The following is an 18,777-nucleotide window of genomic DNA, read 5'->3' as shown; positions in this document are numbered from 1 at the left end:
ATTGATTTTCCCTGTTTACTTGGGATGGGAGTTTTGCAAAGGGCGCTACGAGGATGAAAAAGATTGGAGAAACAAGATGGGCACCGATTGAGAGTGTAAACGTGTATTGTGTGCCAGTGACGTCACGACAAAATGGGAATGGCAAAGGTGACACGAGGGCGGAAGTGTAAGAGAAGCACGATTAATAATGTAGGAATGGCAAGGAAGGTCGCTTATTGGTAATTTGGTGTTTTGGTTCTGCTGGAGTTGCACAGATGAAGGTGGTGCACCCTGAGGGAAAAGCCTCATGCATTTACTTAAAGGATTCCTGTGATCAGCAGATCCCAAAGGAAATGCTTGGGACATTTTAATGTGCAACAGTGAAAAACCCAAGCGATCCTCCACTGCCTAGAAAAACAGCATGCCCTGGAATATCCCAAAAATAAAACGATTGGGGGTGGGCTGCCAGGATGGCAATGTGTCTGCCGTCCATCGGACGGTCGTTAAGGCAGTGGCCTTTGGCGTCCCTAACTACCGCTGGGAGGGCAATGGCAAACCATCCGGTACAACCCTTGCTCAGGAAGCTGCTGCGGTACTCAGGAGAGACAGAACCCTCGGCTTACTGCCATCTGCTGGTGAATGAAGCCATTCCTTACATTTGTTCACATGATCGATACATTTTAATGCCAATGTTAGCACGTTCCATCTTGAATTATTAGGGTGGAGGTTAGAGTTGGGACACTCATGCTTGACATGGACTTTTTGTTGTGGAACAAAAATATTAGATCAATGTCCCCAAATTTTGTACAATATTTCATAACCTGAGCAAGTTATAAAGAAAGTGATGTCGACACTGATCAACGAATGCATTCTGGGTAAAACTAATGTGGTGGCCACAATAGTCACAGGTGCTGTGGAACAAAGGTGTATCATGAGGTTCCTTGTGAAGGAGAACATCAAACATATGAGTCACAGCTGCAGACTGCCTGCACCATTTGGAGTTGTATGGCTTTCGTGTTAGTTTGTGTTTAAGTGATGCAGTTAGAATCCATGAGAGTCATTTGGGCCATTCTCTGAGGAAAACGAGGAGGGATATGATGAGGTGCAAGAGGAGGAGGCCAAGGCACAGCTAACATACAAAACATTGGCAGTTCTTTTTATGTATGTGTATGTATGTGTGTGAAAGATACTTGACTTACCACTGCACTGTCCTAACTCTCTTCTTTACTGAAATGATGGTGTGTTAAACATGTAAATAAGTGATGGGGTGTTAAACATGTAAATAAGTGATGGGGTGTTAAACATGTAAATAAGTGATGGGGTGTTAAACATGTAAATAAGTGATGGTGTGTTAAACATGTAAATAAGTGATGGGGGTGTTAAACATGTAAATAAGTGATGGTGTGTTAAACATGTAAATAAGTGATGGTGTGTTAAACATGTAAATAAGTGATGGGGGTGTTAAACATGTAAATAAGTGATGGTGTGTTAAACATGTAAATAAGTGATGGTGTGTTAAACATGTAAATAAGTGATGGGGTGTTAAACATGTAAATAAGTGATGGGGTGTTAAACATGTAAATAAGTGATGGGGTGTTAAACATGTAAATAAGTGATGGGGTGTTAAACATGTAAATAAGTGATGGTGTGTTAAACATGTAAATAAGTGATGGGGGTGTTAAACATGTAAATAAGTGATGGTGTGTTAACCATGTAAATAAGTGATGGTGTGTATAGCATGTAAATAAGTGATGGTGTGTATAGCATGTAAATAAGTGATGAGGTGTTAAACATGTAAATAAGTGATGGTGTGTATAGCATGTAAATAAGTGATGGTGTGTATAGCATGTAAATAAGTGATGAGGTGTTAAACATGTAAATAAGTGATGGGGTGTTAAACATGTAAATAAGTGATGGGGTGTTGAACATATAAATAAGTGATGGTGTGTATAGCATGTAAATAAGTGATGAGGTGTTAAACATGTAAATAAGTGATGGTGTGTATAGCATGTAAATAAGTGATGAGGTGTTAAACATGTAAATAAGTGATGAGGTGTTAAACATATAAATAAGTGATGGTGTCTATAGCATGTAAATAAGTGATGGTGTGTATAGCATGTAAATAAGTGATGGTGTGTATAGCATGTAAATAAGTGATGAGGTGTTAAGCATGTAAATACGTGATGGGGTGTTAAGCATGTAAATAAGTGATAGGGTGTGAAGCTTGTAAATAAGTGATGGGGGTGTTAAGCATGTAAATAAGTGATAGGGTGTGAAGCTTGTAAATAAGTTATGGGGTGTTAAGCATGTAAATAAGTGATGGGGTGTGAAGCTTGTAAATAAGTTATGTGGTGTTAAGCTTGTAAATAAGTGATGGGGTGTGAAGCATGTAAATAAGTGATAGGGTGTGAAGCTTGTAAATAAGTGATAGGGTGTGAAGCATGTAAATAAGTGATAGGGTGTGAAGCATGTAAATAAGTGATAGGGTGTGAAGCTTGTAAATAAGTGATAGGGTGTGAAGCTTGTAAATAAGTGATAGGGTGTGAAGCATGTAAATAAGTTATGGGGTGTTAAGCATGTAAATAAGTGATGGGGTGTGAAGCTTGTAAATAAGTTATGTGGTGTTAAGCTTGTAAATAAGTTATGGGGTGTTAAGCATGTAAATAAGTGATGGGGTGTGAAGCTTGTAAATAAGTTATGTGGTGTTAAGCTTGTAAATAAGTGATGGGGTGTGAAGCATGTAAATAAGTGATAGGGTGTGAAGCATGTAAATAAGTGATAGGGTGTGAAGCTTGTAAATAAGTTATGGGGTGTTAAGCATGTAAATAAGTGATGGGGGTGTTGAGCATGTAAATAAGTGATAGGGTGTGAAGCATGTAAATAAGTGATAGGGTGTGAAGCTTGTAAATAAGTGATAGGGTGTGAAGCTTGTAAATAAGTTATGGGGTGTTAAGCATGTAAATAAGTGATGGGGGTGTTGAGCATGTAAATAAGTGATAGGGTGTGAAGCATGTAAATAAGTGATAGGGTGTGAAGCATGTAAATAAGTGATAGGGTGTGAAGCTTGTAAATAAGTTATGGGGTGTTAAGCATGTAAATAAGTGATGGGGGTGTTGAGCATGTAAATAAGTGATAGGGTGTGAAGCATGTAAATAAGTGATAGGGTGTGAAGCTTGTAAATAAGTTATGGGGTGTTAAGCATGTAAATAAGTGATGGGGGTGTTGAGCATGTAAATAAGTGATAGGGTGTGAAGCATGTAAATAAGTGATAGGGTGTGAAGCTTGTAAATAAGTTATGGGGTGTTAAGCTTGTAAATAAGTGATAGGGTGTGAAGCATGTAAATAAGTGATGGGGTGTTAAGCTTGTAAATAAGTGATAGGGTGTGAAGCATGTAAATAAGTGATAGGGTGTGAAGCATGTAAATAAGTGATGGGGTGTTAAGCATGTAAATAAGTGATGGGGGTGTTGAGCATGTAAATAAGTTATGGGGTGTTAAGCTTGTAAATAAGTGATAGGGTGTGAAGCATGTAAATAAGTGATGGGGTGTGAAGCTTGTAAATAAGTTATGGGGTGTTAAGCATGTAAATAAGTGATAGGGTGTGAAGCATGTAAATAAGTGATGGGGTGTTAAGCATGTAAATAAGTGATAGGGTGTGAAGCATGTAAATAAGTGATGGGGTGTGAAGCATGTAAATAAGTGATGGGGTGTGAAGCTTGTAAATAAGTTATGGGGTGTTAAGCATGTAAATAAGTGATAGGGTGTGAAGCATGTAAATAAGTTATGGGGTGTTAAGCATGTAAATAAGTGATAGGGTGTGAAGCATGTAAATAAGTGATGGGGTGTTAAGCATGTAAATAAGTGATAGGGTGTGAAGCATGTAAATAAGTGATGGGGTGTGAAGCATGTAAATAAGTGATGGGGTGTGAAGCTTGTCAATAAGTTATGGGGTGTTAAGCAAGTAAATAAGTGATAGGGTGTGAAGCTTGTAAATAAGTTATGGGGTGTTAAGCATGTAAATAAGTGATAGGGTGTGAAGCATGTAAATAAGTTATAGGGTGTGAAGCATGCAAATAAGTGATGGGGTGTTAAGCATGTAAATAAGTGATGGGGTGTTAAGCATGTAAATAAGTTATAGGGTGTGAAGCATGCAAATAAGTGATGGGGTGTTAAGCATGTAAATAAGTTATGGGGTGTTAAGCATGTAAATAAGTTATGGGGTGTTAAGCAAGTAAATAAGTGATAGGGTGTGAAGCATGTAAATAAGTTATAGGGTGTTAAGCATGTAAATAAGTGATAGGGTGTGAAGCATGTAAATAAGTTATAGGGTGTGAAGCATGCAAATAAGTGATGGGGTGTTAAGCATGTAAATAAGTGATGGGGTGTTAAGCATGTAAATAAGTGATGGGGGTGTTAAGCATGTAAATAAGTGATGGGGTGTGAAGCTTGTAAATAAGTGATGGGGTGTTAAGCTTGTAAATAAGTGATGGTGTTAAACATGTAAATAAGTGATGGGGTGTTAAGCATGTAAATAAGTGATGGGGTGTTAAGCATGTAAATAAGTGATTGGTTGTTAAGCATGTAAATAAGTGATAGGGTGTGAAGCTTGTAAATAAGTGATGGGGTGTTAAACAGGTAAATAAGTGATGGTGTTAAACATGTAAATAAGTGATGGTGTTAAACATGTAAATAAGTGATGAGGTGTTAAGCATGTAAATAAGTGATGAGGTGTTAAGCATGTAAATAAGTGATGAGGTGTGAAGCTTGTAAATAAGTGATGGGGGGTGAAGCTTGTAAATAAGTGATGGTGTGTATAGCATGTAAATAAGTGATGGTGTGTATGGCATGTAAATAAGTGATGGGGTGTGAAGCTTGTAAATAAGTGATTGTGTGTATAGCATGTAAGTAAGTGATGGTGTGTATTGCATGTAAATAAGTGATGAGATGTTAAGAATGTAAATAAGTGATGAGGTGTTAAGCATGTAAATAAGTGATAGGGTGTGAAGCTTGTAAATAAGTGATGGGGTGTTAAACAGGTAAATAAGTGATGGTGTTAAACATGTAAATAAGTGATGGGGTGTTAAGCATGTAAATAAGTGATGGGGTGTTAAGCATGTAAATCAGTGATGGGGTGTTAAGCATGTAAATAAGTGATGGGGTATTAAGCATGTAAATAAGTGATATGGTGTTAAGCATGTAAATAAGTGATGGGGTGTTAAGCATGTAAATAAGTGATGCGGTGTTAAGCATGTAAATAAGTGATGGGGTGTTAAGCATGTAAATAAGTGATGAGGTGTTAAGCATGTAAATAAGCGATGGGGTGTGAAGCATGTAAATAAGTGATGGGGTGTTAAGCATGTAAATAAATGATGGGGTGTGAAGCTTGTAAATAAGTGATGGTGTGGTAAGCATGTAAATAAGTGATGGGGTGTGAAGCTTGAAAATAAGTGATGGGGTGTTAAGCATGTAAATAAGTGATGGGGTGTTAAGCATGTAAATAAGTGATGGGGTGTGAAGCTTGTAAATAAGTGATGGGGTGTGAAGCTTGTAAATAAGTGATGGGGTGTTGAGCATGTAAATAAGTGATGGGGTGTTAAGCATGTAAATAAGTGATGGGGTGTGAAGCATGTAAATAAGTGATGGGGTGTTAAGCATGTAAATAAGTTATAGGGTGTGAAGCATGCAAATAAGTGATGGGGTGTTAAGCATGTAAATAAGTGATGGGGTGTTAAGCATGTAAATAAGTGATGGGGTGTTAAGCATGTAAATAAGTGATGGGGTGTGAAGCATGTAAATAAGTGATGGGGTGTTAAGCATGTAAATAAGTGATGGGGTGTGAAGCATGTAAATAAGTGATGGGGTGTTAAGCATGTAAATAAGTTATAGGGTGTGAAGCATGCAAATAAGTGATGGGGTGTTAAGCTTGTAAATAAGTGATGGTGTTAAACATGTAAATAAGTGATGGTGTTAAACATGTAAATAAGTGATGGGGTGTTAAGCATGTAAATAAGTGATGGGGTGTTAAGCATGTAAATAAGTGATTGGTTGTTAAGCATGTAAATAAGTGATGGGGTGTTAAACATGTAAATAAGTGATGGGGTGTTAAACATGTAAATAAGTGATGGGGTGTTAAACATGTAAATAAGTGATGGTGTGTTAAACATGTAAATAAGTGATGGGGGTGTTAAACATGTAAATAAGTGATGGTGTGTTAAACATGTAAATAAGTGATGGTGTGTTAAACATGTAAATAAGTGATGGGGGTGTTAAACATGTAAATAAGTGATGGTGTGTTAAACATGTAAATAAGTGATGGTGTGTTAAACATGTAAATAAGTGATGGGGTGTTAAACATGTAAATAAGTGATGGGGTGTTAAACATGTAAATAAGTGATGGGGTGTTAAACATGTAAATAAGTGATGGGGTGTTAAACATGTAAATAAGTGATGGTGTGTTAAACATGTAAATAAGTGATGGGGGTGTTAAACATGTAAATAAGTGATGGTGTGTTAACCATGTAAATAAGTGATGGTGTGTATAGCATGTAAATAAGTGATGGTGTGTATAGCATGTAAATAAGTGATGAGGTGTTAAACATGTAAATAAGTGATGGTGTGTATAGCATGTAAATAAGTGATGGTGTGTATAGCATGTAAATAAGTGATGAGGTGTTAAACATGTAAATAAGTGATGGGGTGTTAAACATGTAAATAAGTGATGGGGTGTTGAACATATAAATAAGTGATGGTGTGTATAGCATGTAAATAAGTGATGAGGTGTTAAACATGTAAATAAGTGATGGTGTGTATAGCATGTAAATAAGTGATGAGGTGTTAAACATGTAAATAAGTGATGAGGTGTTAAACATATAAATAAGTGATGGTGTCTATAGCATGTAAATAAGTGATGGTGTGTATAGCATGTAAATAAGTGATGGTGTGTATAGCATGTAAATAAGTGATGAGGTGTTAAGCATGTAAATACGTGATGGGGTGTTAAGCATGTAAATAAGTGATAGGGTGTGAAGCTTGTAAATAAGTGATGGGGGTGTTAAGCATGTAAATAAGTGATAGGGTGTGAAGCTTGTAAATAAGTTATGGGGTGTTAAGCATGTAAATAAGTGATGGGGTGTGAAGCTTGTAAATAAGTTATGTGGTGTTAAGCTTGTAAATAAGTGATGGGGTGTGAAGCATGTAAATAAGTGATAGGGTGTGAAGCTTGTAAATAAGTGATAGGGTGTGAAGCATGTAAATAAGTGATAGGGTGTGAAGCATGTAAATAAGTGATAGGGTGTGAAGCTTGTAAATAAGTGATAGGGTGTGAAGCTTGTAAATAAGTGATAGGGTGTGAAGCATGTAAATAAGTTATGGGGTGTTAAGCATGTAAATAAGTGATGGGGTGTGAAGCTTGTAAATAAGTTATGTGGTGTTAAGCTTGTAAATAAGTTATGGGGTGTTAAGCATGTAAATAAGTGATGGGGTGTGAAGCTTGTAAATAAGTTATGTGGTGTTAAGCTTGTAAATAAGTGATGGGGTGTGAAGCATGTAAATAAGTGATAGGGTGTGAAGCATGTAAATAAGTGATAGGGTGTGAAGCTTGTAAATAAGTTATGGGGTGTTAAGCATGTAAATAAGTGATGGGGGTGTTGAGCATGTAAATAAGTGATAGGGTGTGAAGCATGTAAATAAGTGATAGGGTGTGAAGCTTGTAAATAAGTGATAGGGTGTGAAGCTTGTAAATAAGTTATGGGGTGTTAAGCATGTAAATAAGTGATGGGGGTGTTGAGCATGTAAATAAGTGATAGGGTGTGAAGCATGTAAATAAGTGATAGGGTGTGAAGCATGTAAATAAGTGATAGGGTGTGAAGCTTGTAAATAAGTTATGGGGTGTTAAGCATGTAAATAAGTGATGGGGGTGTTGAGCATGTAAATAAGTGATAGGGTGTGAAGCATGTAAATAAGTGATAGGGTGTGAAGCTTGTAAATAAGTTATGGGGTGTTAAGCATGTAAATAAGTGATGGGGGTGTTGAGCATGTAAATAAGTGATAGGGTGTGAAGCATGTAAATAAGTGATAGGGTGTGAAGCTTGTAAATAAGTTATGGGGTGTTAAGCTTGTAAATAAGTGATAGGGTGTGAAGCATGTAAATAAGTGATGGGGTGTTAAGCTTGTAAATAAGTGATAGGGTGTGAAGCATGTAAATAAGTGATAGGGTGTGAAGCATGTAAATAAGTGATGGGGTGTTAAGCATGTAAATAAGTGATGGGGGTGTTGAGCATGTAAATAAGTTATGGGGTGTTAAGCTTGTAAATAAGTGATAGGGTGTGAAGCATGTAAATAAGTGATGGGGTGTGAAGCTTGTAAATAAGTTATGGGGTGTTAAGCATGTAAATAAGTGATAGGGTGTGAAGCATGTAAATAAGTGATGGGGTGTTAAGCATGTAAATAAGTGATAGGGTGTGAAGCATGTAAATAAGTGATGGGGTGTGAAGCATGTAAATAAGTGATGGGGTGTGAAGCTTGTAAATAAGTTATGGGGTGTTAAGCATGTAAATAAGTGATAGGGTGTGAAGCATGTAAATAAGTTATGGGGTGTTAAGCATGTAAATAAGTGATAGGGTGTGAAGCATGTAAATAAGTGATGGGGTGTTAAGCATGTAAATAAGTGATAGGGTGTGAAGCATGTAAATAAGTGATGGGGTGTGAAGCATGTAAATAAGTGATGGGGTGTGAAGCTTGTCAATAAGTTATGGGGTGTTAAGCAAGTAAATAAGTGATAGGGTGTGAAGCTTGTAAATAAGTTATGGGGTGTTAAGCATGTAAATAAGTGATAGGGTGTGAAGCATGTAAATAAGTTATAGGGTGTGAAGCATGCAAATAAGTGATGGGGTGTTAAGCATGTAAATAAGTGATGGGGTGTTAAGCATGTAAATAAGTTATAGGGTGTGAAGCATGCAAATAAGTGATGGGGTGTTAAGCATGTAAATAAGTTATGGGGTGTTAAGCATGTAAATAAGTTATGGGGTGTTAAGCAAGTAAATAAGTGATAGGGTGTGAAGCATGTAAATAAGTTATAGGGTGTTAAGCATGTAAATAAGTGATAGGGTGTGAAGCATGTAAATAAGTTATAGGGTGTGAAGCATGCAAATAAGTGATGGGGTGTTAAGCATGTAAATAAGTGATGGGGTGTTAAGCATGTAAATAAGTGATGGGGGTGTTAAGCATGTAAATAAGTGATGGGGTGTGAAGCTTGTAAATAAGTGATGGGGTGTTAAGCTTGTAAATAAGTGATGGTGTTAAACATGTAAATAAGTGATGGGGTGTTAAGCATGTAAATAAGTGATGGGGTGTTAAGCATGTAAATAAGTGATTGGTTGTTAAGCATGTAAATAAGTGATAGGGTGTGAAGCTTGTAAATAAGTGATGGGGTGTTAAACAGGTAAATAAGTGATGGTGTTAAACATGTAAATAAGTGATGGTGTTAAACATGTAAATAAGTGATGAGGTGTTAAGCATGTAAATAAGTGATGAGGTGTTAAGCATGTAAATAAGTGATGAGGTGTGAAGCTTGTAAATAAGTGATGGGGGGTGAAGCTTGTAAATAAGTGATGGTGTGTATAGCATGTAAATAAGTGATGGTGTGTATGGCATGTAAATAAGTGATGGGGTGTGAAGCTTGTAAATAAGTGATTGTGTGTATAGCATGTAAGTAAGTGATGGTGTGTATTGCATGTAAATAAGTGATGAGATGTTAAGAATGTAAATAAGTGATAGGGTGTGAAGCTTGTAAATAAGTGATGGGGTGTTAAACAGGTAAATAAGTGATGGTGTTAAACATGTAAATAAGTGATGGGGTGTTAAGCATGTAAATAAGTGATGGGGTGTTAAGCATGTAAATCAGTGATGGGGTGTTAAGCATGTAAATAAGTGATGGGGTATTAAGCATGTAAATAAGTGATATGGTGTTAAGCATGTAAATAAGTGATGGGGTGTTAAGCATGTAAATAAGTGATGCGGTGTTAAGCATGTAAATAAGTGATGGGGTGTTAAGCATGTAAATAAGTGATGAGGTGTTAAGCATGTAAATAAGCGATGGGGTGTGAAGCATGTAAATAAGTGATGGGGTGTTAAGCATGTAAATAAATGATGGGGTGTGAAGCTTGTAAATAAGTGATGGTGTGGTAAGCATGTAAATAAGTGATGGGGTGTGAAGCTTGAAAATAAGTGATGGGGTGTTAAGCATGTAAATAAGTGATGGGGTGTTAAGCATGTAAATAAGTGATGGGGTGTGAAGCTTGTAAATAAGTGATGGGGTGTGAAGCTTGTAAATAAGTGATGGGGTGTTGAGCATGTAAATAAGTGATGGGGTGTTAAGCATGTAAATAAGTGATGGGGTGTGAAGCATGTAAATAAGTGATGGGGTGTTAAGCATGTAAATAAGTTATAGGGTGTGAAGCATGCAAATAAGTGATGGGGTGTTAAGCATGTAAATAAGTGATGGGGTGTTAAGCATGTAAATAAGTGATGGGGTGTTAAGCATGTAAATAAGTGATGGGGTGTGAAGCATGTAAATAAGTGATGGGGTGTTAAGCATGTAAATAAGTGATGGGGTGTGAAGCATGTAAATAAGTGATGGGGTGTTAAGCATGTAAATAAGTTATAGGGTGTGAAGCATGCAAATAAGTGATGGGGTGTTAAGCTTGTAAATAAGTGATGGTGTTAAACATGTAAATAAGTGATGGTGTTAAACATGTAAATAAGTGATGGGGTGTTAAGCATGTAAATAAGTGATGGGGTGTTAAGCATGTAAATAAGTGATTGGTTGTTAAGCATGTAAATAAGTGATAGGGTGTGAAGCTTGTAAATAAGTGATGGGGTGTTAAACAGGTAAATAAGTGATGGTGTTAAACATGTAAATAAGTGATGGTGTTAAACATGTAAATAAGTGATGAGGTGTTAAGCATGTAAATAAGTGATGAGGTGTTAAGCATGTAAATAAGTGATGAGGTGTGAAGCTTGTAAATAAGTGATGGGGGGTGAAGCTTGTAAATAAGTGATGGTGTGTATAGCATGTAAATAAGTGATGGTGTGTATGGCATGTAAATAAGTGATGGGGTGTGAAGCTTGTAAATAAGTGATTGTGTGTATAGCATGTAAGTAAGTGATGGTGTGTATTGCATGTAAATAAGTGATGAGATGTTAAGAATGTAAATAAGTGATGAGGTGTTAAGCATGTAAATAAGTGATGGGTTGTTAAGCATGTAAATAAGTGATAGGGTGTGAAGCTTGTAAATAAGTGATGGGGTGTTAAACAGGTAAATAAGTGATGGTGTTAAACATGTAAATAAGTGATGGGGTGTTAAGCATGTAAATAAGTGATGGGGTGTTAAGCATGTAAATCAGTGATGGGGTGTTAAGCATGTAAATAAGTAATGGGGTATTAAGCATGTAAATAAGTGATATGGTGTTAAGCATGTAAATAAGTGATGGGGTGTTAAGCATGTAAATAAGTGATGCGGTGTTAAGCATGTAAATAAGTGATGGGGTGTTAAGCATGTAAATAAGTGATGAGGTGTTAAGCATGTAAATAAGCGATGGGGTGTGAAGCATGTAAATAAGTGATGGGGTGTTAAGCATGTAAATAAGTGATGGGGTGTGAAGCTTGTAAATAAGTGATGGTGTGGTAAGCATGTAAATAAGTGATGGGGTGTTAAGCATGTAAATAAGTGATGGGGTGTGAAGCTTGTAAATAAGTGATGGGGTGTGAAGCTTGTAAATAAGTGATGGGGTGTTAAGCTTGTAAATAAGTGATGGGGTGTTAAGCATGTAAATAAGTGATGGGGTGTTAAGCATGTAAATAAGTGATGGGGTGTGAAGCTTGTAAATAAGTGATGGGGTGTGAAGCTTGTAAATAAGTGATGGGGTGTTGAGCATGTAAATAAGTGATGGGGTGTTAAGCATGTAAATAAGTGATGGGGTGTGAAGCATGTAAATAAGTGATGGGGTGTGAAGCTTGTAAATCAGTGATGGGCTGTGAAGCTTGTAAATAAGTAATGAGGTGTTAAGCATGTAAATAAGTGATGGGGTGTTAAGCATGTAAATAAGTGATGGGGTGTGAAGCTTGTAAATAAGTAACGGGGTTTGAAGCATGTAAATAAGTGATGGGGTGTTAAGCATGTAAATAAGTGATGGGGTGTGAAGCTTGTAAATAAGTAACGGGGTTTGAAGCATGTAAATAAGTGATGGGGTGTTAAACATGTAAATAAGTGATGGGGTGTGAAGCTTGTAAATAAGTAATGAGGTGTTAAGCATGTAAATAAGTGATGGGGTGTTAAGCATGTAAATAAGTGATGGGGTGTGAAGCTTGTAAATAAGTAACGGGGTTTGAAGCATGTAAATAAGTGATGGGGTGTTAAACATGTAAATAAGTGATGGGGTGTGAAGCTTGTAAATAAGTGATGGGGTGTTAAACATGTAAATAAGTGATGGGGTGTGAAGCATGTAAATAAGTGATGGGGTGTTAAACATGTAAATAAGTGATGGGGTGTGAAGCTTGTAAATAAGTGATGAGGTGTTAAGCATGTAAATAAGTGATGGGGTGTTAAACATGTAAATAAGTGATGGGGTGTGAAGCTTGTAAATAAGTGATGGGGGTGTTAAACAGGTAAATAAGTGATGGTGTTAAACATGTAAATAAGTGATGGGGTGTTAAGCATGTAAATAAGTGATGGGGTATTAAGCATGTAAATAAGTGATATGGTGTTAAGCATGTAAATAAGTGATGGGGTGTTAATCATGTAAATAAGTGATGCGGTGTTAAGCATGTAAATAAGTGATGGGGTGTTAAGCATGTAAATAAGTGATGAGGTGTTAAGCATGTAAATAAGCGATGGGGTGTGAAGCTTGTAAATAAGTGATGGGGTGTTAAGCATGTAAATAAGTGATGAGGTGTTAAGCATGTAAATAAGTGATGGGGTGTTGAGCATGTAAATAAGTAATGGGGTGTGAAGCATGTAAATAAATGATGGGGTGTGAAGCTAGTAAATAAGTGATGGGGTGTTGAGCATGTAAATAAGTAATGGGGTGTTAAGCATGTAAATAAGTGATGGGGTGTGAAGCTTGAAAATAAGTGATGGGGTGTTAAGCATGTAAATAAGTGATGGGGTGTTAAGCATGTAAATAAGTGATGGGGTGTTGAGCATGTAAATAAGTAATGGGGTGTTAAGCATGTAAATAAGTGATGGGGTGTGAAGCTTGAAAATAAGTGATGGGGTGTTAAGCATGTAAATAAGTGATGGGGTGTTAAGCATGTAAATAAGTGATGGGGGTGTGAAGCTTGTAAATAAGTGATGGGGTGTTGAGCATGTAAATAAGTAATGGGGTGTTAAGCATGTAAATAAGTGATGGTGTGTATAGCATGTAAATAAGTGATGGTGTGTATTACATGTAAATAAGTGATGGTGTGTATAGCATGTAAATAAGTGATGGTGTGTATAGCATGTAAATAAGTGATGGTGTGTATAGCATGTAAATAAGTGATGGTGTGTTTAGCATGTAAATAAGTGATGGGGTGTTAAGCATGTAAATAAGTGATGGTGTGTATAGCATGTAAATAAGTGATGGTGTGTATAGCATGTAAATAAGTGATGGTGTGTATAGCATGTAAATAAGTGATGATGTGTACAGCATGTAAATAAGTGATGGTGTGTATAGCATGTAAATAAGTGATGGGGTGTTAAGCATGTAAATAAGTGATGGTGTGTATAGCATGTAAATAAGTGATGGTGTGTATAGCATGTAAATAAGTGATGGTGTGTATAGCATGTAAATAAGTGATGGTGTGTATAGCATGTAAATAATTGATGGTGTGTATAGCATGTAAGGAAGTGATGAGGTGTTAAGCATGTAAATAAGTGATGGGGTGTTAAGCATGTAAATAAGTGATGGGGTGTATAGCATGTAAATAAGTGATGGGGTGTTAAGAATGTAAATAAGTGATGAGATGTTAAGCATGTAAATAAGTGATGGGGTGTGAAGCTTGTAAATAAGTGATGGGGTGTGAAGCATGTAAATAAGTGATGGGGTGTGAAGCTTGTAAATAAGTGAATGTGTGTATAGCATGTAAGTAAGTGAATGTGTGTATAGCATGTAAATAAGTGATGGTGTGTTAAGCATGTAAATAAGTGATGGGGTGTGAAGCTTGAAAATAAGTGATGGGGTGTTAAGCATGTAAATAAGTGATGGGGTGTTAAGCATGTAAATAAGTGATGGGGGTGTGAAGCTTGTAAATAAGTGATGGGGTGTTGAGCATGTAAATAAGTAATGGGGTGTTAAGCATGTAAATAAGTGATGGTGTGTATAGCATGTAAATAAGTGATGGTGTGTATTACATGTAAATAAGTGATGGTGTGTATAGCATGTAAATAAGTGATGGTGTGTATAGCATGTAAATAAGTGATGGTGTGTATAGCATGTAAATAAGTGATGGTGTGTTTAGCATGTAAATAAGTGATGGGGTGTTAAGCATGTAAATAAGTGATGGTGTGTATAGCATGTAAATAAGTGATGGTGTGTATAGCATGTAAATAAGTGATGGTGTGTATAGCATGTAAATAAGTGATGATGTGTACAGCATGTAAATAAGTGATGGTGTGTATAGCATGTAAATAAGTGATGGGGTGTTAAGCATGTAAATAAGTGATGGTGTGTATAGCATGTAAATAAGTGATGGTGTGTATAGCATGTAAATAAGTGATGGTGTGTATAGCATGTAAATAAGTGATGGTGTGTATAGCATGTAAATAATTGATGGTGTGTATCGCATGTAAGGAAGTGATGAGGTGTTAAGCATGTAAATAAGTGATGGGGTGTTAAGCATGTAAATAAGTGATGGGGTGTATAGCATGTAAATAAGTGATGGGGTGTTAAGAATGTAAATAAGTGATGAGATGTTAAGCATGTAAATAAGTGATAGGGTGTGAAGCTTGTAAATAAGTGATGGGGTGTGAAGCATGTAAATAAGTGATGGGGTGTGAAGCTTGTAAATAAGTGAATGTGTGTATAGCATGTAAGTAAGTGAATGTGTGTATAGCATGTAAATAAGTGATGGGGTGTTAAGCATGTAAATAAGTGATGGGGTATTTAGCATGTAAATAAGTGATGGGGGTGTTAAGCATGTAAATAAGTGATGGTGTGTATAGCATGTAAATAAGTGATGGGGTGTTAAGCATGTAAATAAGTGATGGGGTATTTAGCATGCAAATAAGTGATGGGGTGTTAAGCATGTAAATAAGTGATGGTGTGTATAGCATGTAAATAAGTGATGGTGTGTATAGCATGTAAATAAGTGATGGTGTGTATAGCATGTAAATAAGTGATGATGTGTACAGCATGTAAATAAGTGATGGTGTGTATAGCATGTAAATAAGTGATGGGGTGTTAAGCATGTAAATAAGTGATGGTGTGTATAGCATGTAAATAAGTGATGGTGTGTATAGCATGTAAATAAGTGATGGTGTGTATAGCATGTAAATAAGTGATGGGGTGTTAAGCATGTAAATAAGTGATGGTGTGTATAGCATGTAAATAAGTGATGGTGTGTATAGCATGTAAATAAGTGATGGTGTGTATAGCATGTAAATAAGTGATGATGTGTACAGCATGTAAATAAGTGATGGTGTGTATAGCATGTAATTAAGTGATGGGGTGTTAAGCATGTAAATAAGTGATGGGGTGTATAGCATGTAAATAAGTGATGGGGTGTTAAGCATGTAAATAAGTGATGGTGTGTATAGCATGTAAATAAGTGATGGGGTGTTAAGCATGTAAATAAGTGATGGGGTGTATAGCATGTAAATAAGTGATGGGGTGTATAGCATGTAAATAAGTGATGGGGTGTTGAGCATGTAAATAAGTGATGGGGTATTTAGCATGTAAATAAGTGATGGGGTGTTAAGCATGTAAATAAGTGATGGTGTGTATTGCATGTAAATAAGTGATGGGGTGTTAAGCATGTAAATAAGTGATGGGGTGTATAGCATGTAAATAAGTGATGGGGTTTTACGCTTGTAAATAAGTGATGGGGTGTTAAGCATGTAAATAAGTGATGGGGGTATTTAGCATGTAAATAAGTGATGGTGTGTATTGCATGTAAATAAGTGATGGGGTGTTAAGCATGTAAATAAGTGATGGGGTGTTAAGCATGTAAATAAGTGATGGGGTTTTACGCTTGTAAATAAGTGATGGGGTGTTAAGCATGTAAATAAGTGATGGGGTGTTAAGCATGTAAATAAGTGATGGTGTGTATTGCATGTAAATAAGTGATGGGGTGTTAAGCATGTAAATAAGTGATGGGGTGTTAAGCATGTAAATAAGTGATGGGGTTTTACGCTTGTAAATAAGTGATGGGGTGTTAAGCATGTAAATAAGTGATGGGGGTATTTAGCATGTAAATAAGTGATGAGATGTTAAGAATGTAAATAAGTGATGGGGTGTGAAGCTTGTAAATAAGTGATGGGGTGTGAAGCTTGTAAATAAGTGATGGGGTGTTAAGCATGTAAATAAGTGATGGGGTGTTAAGCATGTAAATAAGTGATGAGGTGTTAAGCATGTAAATAAGTGATGAGGTGTTAAGCATGTAAATAAGTGATGAGGTGTTAAGCATGTAAATAAGTGATGAGGTGTTAAGCATGTAAATAAGTGATGAGGTGTTAAGCATGTAAATAAGTGATGAGGTGTTAAGCATGTAAATAAGTTATGAGGTGTTAAGCATGTAAATAAGTGATGAGGTGTTAAGCATGTAAATAAGAGATGAGGTGTTAAGCATGTAAATAAGTGATGAGGTGTTAAGCATGTAAATAAGTGATGAGGTCTCGCGAGATCTCGGAGACGGTGGGAGGGATTTTCGAAGTTAAGTTTGTTCACAATTGTATTTTGTCGAAACTGTATTTATCTTTCGGTGTGTGAAGTTATTGTGTGCAACTTTGGTTGTTTCTCGGTGTTTATCTTTCATAAATTGATCGTCTGTTTGCCGTATAGCGAGCAAGGCCTTTGCCGCGTCGCGAACGATTTGAAATCGAAGTTAAGTGATTGTTCCCATTTGTATTTTCGTTAAAACTGTATTTATTTATGGTGTTGTACGTATATTGTGTCCCGACGAAGATTTTTCGGTGCAAATCTTTCATACCTGTATTGAAAATCGTGTTAATTCGTGTCGTGTCTTGAGGCCTTGTACAGTGTACACTGTACAACCTTGAGGCTTTGTTTTTCTCTCAGCGGTCCGTCGTTTGTGATCCAATAACTTTCGTTCTCTGTATTCCCAGTCTTTTCACCCATAGCCTACTTCCTTGTGTAAATCTCAACTCAAAAAAAAAAAAACATTTCCTTCTCTGTTCTCATTCGTTTATTCATTCTTATTCGTTCGTTCGTTCTTCGACCACGTGTTTCTCCCCCATTTCCCCAGATAGTTTTCACTGTTATTAACCTTCAATGTTTACACTTTCCCCTCAAGTTATGTATTCCGTCATATTTTATAACACCTTTTTCTTCTTCTTCTTTAAAAGGCTGCTTTCGACTTGCTCACCAAATCAATTCATCCCCAAAAAAATATCCATCTCCTATAGTGCCTTTTTTCTACATTCCCTAAACTCTCCTGCACTCCATCCTCCATCCAGCGTCCTTAAACGTATTTTTAACTCGAAGGTCACAAGAAACTCATTTTGCAATAAATGTTCATTTCCCATAAATCGTACACTTTCTAAAATCCAATCTCACCCCTCCCCTCCAAATCTTCCCCATAACCCCTCCCCTCCAAATCTTCCCCATCACCCCTCCCCTCCAAATCTTCCCCATCACCCATCCCTTTCAAATCTCCCCCCTTGCCCCCTCCCTCCTAAACTACCCCCTCACCCCTCCCCGCCAAGACGCCCCCTCGCCCCTCCCCTCCTAGACTCCTCCCTCACCCCTCCCCTCCAAATCTCCCCCATATCCCATCCCTTTCAAATCCCTCCCCTTGTCCCTTCCCTCCCAAACTCCCCCCTCACCCCTCCCCTTCAAATCTCCCCACCCTCATTGCTTCTCAATTTCCCCCCTCTCACTCCCCCTCCTCAAAGCGTCCTCCCCGCTTCTTCCCCCTTCCAACTCTCACCTCCATCTCCCCCAACCTTCTGCCTCGCTCTTCCCCCTCCTCAAATAACACCTCATTGTGCCTCACCCAATCACCATCAAACCTTTTGTCCGCCCCATCCTTCCCTTTCTCCGAGCTATTCTGAAATCTCTGACACACCTTCAACAGCTCTCCCTACCTCTTCCACCTCTTCCACATCTTACCCTACCCCTCCTCTCCCCTGTTCTGTATCTGCTGCTCCCCCTTCCTCTTCATTAACGGTATGGACCTCAAACATCCAGGGCCTTCGTTCAAACTTAACTGATCTCTCCATACAGGTTGCTTCTGTCAAACCAGACGTGATCTGCTTAACAGAAACTTTCCTCCTTTATGATGTCTCTGATTCCTTAGTATCTCTCCCGGGCTACTCCCTCCTCCGGTATGATAGACCTGAGCCTCGTCCTGGAGGCGGGATTGCTACCTTTATCAAAAACTCTCTTCCTCACTCGCCCTGCACTGCACTCTCTCCACCTCACCCCCAGGAATACCTCTGGCTACGGCTTCCCCTTCGCTCCCACCTCTTGTTCATATGTGTGTTGTACCGTCCACCAAACAGTGATGACTCCATCTACATCTCGCTGTCTGATAATATGGACCAACTTCTATCTACTCATCCCAACTCTCTCTTCCTCATAT

At 37.5% G+C, this 18,777-nt stretch overlaps 1 protein-coding gene across 4 annotated transcripts in view; it reads left to right on the top strand.

Moving 5' to 3' along the window:
- The window catches only part of LOC137425787 (fibroblast growth factor 13-like), a 264,740-nt gene that overhangs the window by 174,870 nt on the left and 71,093 nt on the right, over positions 1-18,777 (top strand). The window lies entirely within an intron of this gene.

The sequence above is a fragment of the Myxine glutinosa genome, chromosome 4 (assembly GCF_964187855.1).
Source record: "Myxine glutinosa chromosome 4, kmMyxGlut1.1, whole genome shotgun sequence".
NCBI classification, from domain to species: Eukaryota; Metazoa; Chordata; class Myxini; order Myxiniformes; family Myxinidae; genus Myxine; species Myxine glutinosa.
The sequence above is the reverse complement of the archived record's forward strand: the minus strand, read 5'-3'. Positions and strand labels throughout refer to the sequence as shown.